Source organism: Gymnoscopelus microlampas, assembly GCF_963454915.1.
Source record: "Gymnoscopelus microlampas genome assembly, chromosome: 24".
NCBI lineage: Eukaryota > Metazoa > Chordata > Actinopteri > Myctophiformes > Myctophidae > Gymnoscopelus > Gymnoscopelus microlampas.
The window spans coordinates 14,864,712-14,869,711 of NC_139961.1; positions in this window are offsets into that span (position 1 = coordinate 14,864,712).

Here is a 5,000-nt window from a genome sequence, read left to right on the forward strand (position 1 = left end):
ATTATTTACGCAGCTCAACCAAACCAATTAACCTACCAGGAAGTTAATCCAATTATTACAGGTAGCAATTCATAGAATTTTACCCACGTGTACAATGACATAGTTTCTCTCTTTTTTTTTTTTTTAGACATCCAAACAATTACAGGAATGAGCAAGTTTCTCAACAATGAAACTTTTAAACCTTCGCACAGAGATAAAGATCTACAAGCTGGAAACGCTAGATCTGCTACTTTTATCATTTTTTGAATTTGAATCGTGAAAAGTAGCGGTTATGGACATGTGAGGTTTCCACCCGACGGAGACAATATACTATCGTCTTCTTGGGGCTGAATAGAAACATACTTGTGCAGTGTGGTCACGTTCAAATTAATCTCTTAAGTGATCTTAACAACGGCCACAAAAGTCATTTCCAGAGAACACAGGGTGTGTGAACGCACTGAAATAATAAACCCCAGATCAAATGATATCATAGCGTTTTAGATAAGGCACCGGGCGTGCGTGTGTGTGTGCGCGTGTGTGTGTGTGTGTGTGTGTGTGTGTGTGTGTGTGTGTGTGTGTGTGTGTGTGTGTGTGTGTGTGTGTGTGTGTGTGTGTGTGTGTGTGTGTGTGTGTGTGTGTGTGTGTGTGTGTGTGCGTGCGTGCGTGCGTGCGTGCGTGCGTGCGTGCGCGCGCGCGCGCGTGTGTGTGTGTGTGAACTTTTATTATACCTCAAGGGCAAATTCAGGTGGGCCCTGTGCTTGCATAAATACACACCTGCACCAAATCAAACATCACAAGTTACACTACACACAAGTACATATAAAATGTTAAAAAAAAAAAAAAACAAGCAAATGCTGCAGAAAGATTGTGGAAGGAAGTCAATAAAAATGAATGATGAAGTGTCAGAATGTCCTGATTTAACTCACCGCCATATGCAGTCTATTAATGGCCGTTGGGACAAATTTAGTCTCTATATAACGGTTGTTGTTGCCGCTAAGTGGATGGGAGGTGTCTTTGATGAGGTCGGCAGCTTATGTGTGTGCGTGCGTGCTTGCGCGTGCGTGCGTGCGTGCGTGAGTGCGTACGTGAGTGCGAGAGAGAGAGAGCGAGAGAGAGAGAGAGAGAGAGGGAGAGTGCTGTATAAGCCGTTGGTTCTCAAAGTGGGGTCCGGGGACCCCCAGGGGTACTTGAGGGGGTTCCAGGGGGTACCCAGCTAAATGATGGACAGGAACCAAATGGACCCTTATGGGTCTGTAACTCTGAGAGTGTACAAATGGAACCAAATGGACCCGTTAGGGTCCATTTGGTTCCATTTGTACACTCTCAGAGTTAGATTAACATTGATTTTACAATATGAATTGGGGTCCCAGAGATAGAAATGCCATTAAATGGGGGTCCGTAGCCTAATGCATGTCAAACTGGGGGTCCTTGAAATTAAAATGGTTGAGAATCACTGCTATAGAGCCGTAAAAATCTTCTCTTATGGGGGTCCCTGGCATATCTATTCAAATGGGGGTCCGCGGGCTAATAAGTGTCAATTTGGGGGTCCTTGACATGAAAAAGTTTGAGAACCACTGGTATAAGCAACACTGTTTGTCTATGAACATATTGTGCAATGTCCTTGATTGTTTAATATTGGTCTGTCAGCGCACACTATTCCAGAGGAAGTGTCTTACTATGGAGCCGTTAAAGCTGTACTATTTAACCTTTTTGTTCTGTGTGATTACAATGTTATGTGGTCACCTCTGTATGATTTACATCACTGTCGATAGTTAATGTTCATGGCAACTTTACTATAATTCAGTTTAGGTCCAACCCTTATCACCAGAGTGTAGACTTAGCCTGTACATTGGTGATACTCTATCAATGTATGCTAGTGTAGACGAGTGTCTGTTCACTCCAAGCTTCTAATTCATGTCAGATAGAGAGAGAGAGAGAGAGGTGGGCCTGGTTGTATAGCTGGTTCTTTCTCCTTGATTTGAAAGTCGTCCCTGTGTGTGTGTGTGTGTGTGTGTGTGTGTGTGTGTGTGTGTGTGTGTGTGTGTGTGTGTGTGTGTGTGTGTGTGTGTGTGTGTGTGTGTGTGTGTGTGTGTGTGTGTGTGTGTGTGTGTGTGTGTGTGTGTGTGTGTGTGTGTGTGTGCGCGCGTGTGTGCGTGTGTGCGTGTGTGTGTGTGTATGTGTGTGTGCGTTTAGAATTTCAGTGAATCATTCAGAAACTACTTTAATTTCAAACACCCTCTCCCTCACACACTCTCTTCCTCTTTCACACACACACACACACACACACACACACACACACACACACACACACACACACACACACACACTCACACACACACACACACACACACACACACACACACACACACACACACACACACACACACACACACACACACACACACACACATACATACACACACACACACACACACGCATTCTGCAAGCTCATTTACAGCCTGCTTCCAGCACCCGCTATAATCCAAAGCATTCCCATATGGGGGCCTATATGTATGCAGGACCCGGGGGGGTGTGGGGGGGGGGGGGATTGTTATAAATACATATAGCTTGTATTTGCAAACCTCGGGGTCTGTGTTTCTCTGCTCTCTCAAGCGACTTGGTCGTGGGTGAGTGGGTGGGTGGGTGGCACGGCTGGCAGTGGGGTTTGGTGGGAATGATACCATTTTTTCTTTAGGTGCCTTCGGTTGGGAAGCATGCAGAGGGTGGGGGAGAATGGTCAAAGATGCACACCCAGGGGGGGAAACAACATCAAGACCCCCGTTCCTCTCTGACTGCAGCCCCCCCCCCCCCCCACACACACACACCCACACTGCATCATGTCATTTTTAGATTTATTTGGGCAATTAAACTTTTTTTTAAATGTGCAAATCTTTGATTATGTATAATTTTTTAAAGCGAACATTTGTAACTCAAATCTTTGCTTCTGGGGATTCTACAAGTGTCTTCTAAGTCCTAACAGTTAAAAGAAATAAGAAATAATATGTTGGAATAATATCAGTGGTTCTCAAACCACTGATATTGTCAAGGACCCCAAAAATGATATGTATTTGTCCGCGGAACCACCATCTCAAAATATTTGGACCCCCAGAAGAAAAGATTTGAGATAAAAACATACATTATATATTCAAAGATTTGCACACATTTTCACGATTATTCTTTTTTCAAAAGTAGCAGATCTGCCATTTTTTTTATGCCCACAGAAATCTAAAATGACACAGATGCGTTCCCGGTCTTCAGGGGTTAAAGCATAACTCACATTCCATCACGTGGCGGAAAATAACAAATATTTTTCAAGTCAATAATCGCGCCGTGTTTTTCGGTGAGTGACGCCATGACGGAATGTGAGTTTTTTTCTTGTTGTTGTCAATGAATATTCTGCTCCATTTGTCCAATCGGCCTAATGGATAGAACATGGTAATACTGTAGCACTGCTTTGAAATGCAGAGGTGTAAATGCACTGTTTTCACTGAGCTGTTTTCACTGAGCTGTTTTCACTAGCTCACAAAGCTGTTTTGTGAGCTATTTTCACTAGTTTGGGTCCCAGGCAAACATCTAATTTCTCTTTTTTGGGTCTTGAGCTAAAACGTTTGGGAACCACTGGTGTAAAGTGATGTTACAGTGATGTTACAGTACTTCTGTAAATCTATAATTTACTTGAGTTTTTATATATATATATTTTCTTTTTTTTTCTCCCTTCCAACTAATTCCTCCCCACACACATTTCTGTGTTGTCACTGCTGTAGTATCCTACTGACTCACCTACCAGTGAGGAGGAGCCCCCACCAGGAGGACGTAGAGCCTTCGTCCTACTCCTCCCGCCCAACACTCCCCGCTGACAGGTGCCGCCCCCCTCCCAGCCCGTAGGAGTACGTGCAATGACCGATAACACCCTCCTCCCCGCCCGGCTTTCCTCCCCCGAACACGGGCCAATTGTGTTCGTGTAGACGCTCGACAAAGCCGGATGCACCACGGTGGATTCGAACCCCCAACCTCTGTGGTGAGACAACATTCACTTTTACTTCTCTACATAAAGAAAACCACTACTTTTACCTTTACTTTTACTCCACAAAACATTAACATTAGATACCTTGTTAGTTTGCTACAAAACGGAACCATAAGATCATTGTCAGTCTCATTCAGCCTGTGGCCCCTGTGCGTATTCACGCGAGAACAACTGCCGCGCTCTCGTCAAGACAAGTTGAGGGTGGCAGGCATATCTCCCACAAGAAAGAAAGACCACAGCTGATACCATTTACATAGTCTAATCTTCAGTCTCTGTCTGCAAACATAAACACGACACCATGCCTAAGGCATTTTCTTTTTTTACTTAAGAAAAAGTATCAATACCGCAATGTTGAAACACTCTGTTACAAGTAAAAGTCCGCAATTCTAAATTTACTCGAGTGAAAGTACAAAAGTATTTGGCATCAAAATGTACTAAAATGTAAGTAGGTAAGTACAGAAAATGTCCAATATCCGAAGTTTTCGGTTTTCATTTGAAAATAGCCGAACCGAAATGTATATAGGGCTGAAGTCTGAAGTGAGTAATGTTTGTTTTGTAATAATACTCAAAATCTACAAATTAACTAGTAATTAACGTTTTCAAATAATTGTAGTGGAGTAAAAAGTACAATATTTGCCTCTGAGATGTAGTGAAGTAGAAGTAAAAGTATTGAAAATTGTAAATAGATCCTTGCTTTCGTGGTCACTTCTCTCCATTGTTGTGTGCTATCAAAATATGTCTCTTAAAATATGTTACAGTGAATGTGAGAAATCAGCGATTTCGAAAAGAAATCACTGTAGTGGTTCTGAAAAAAACGCTGTCAGGTTAAGTGTGATTTTGCTAAATCACTAGGGATTCTGCAAAATCCCTGGTGTGTTTAGGGCAGTGGTTCTCAACCTGTGGGGTCAGGACCCTGAGTAGGGCACAACTGTGCTAATGCACCAGGAATCAGGGATGTTTTCTCTGGATCTCTTACGATGGCCTGGGTTGACATTGC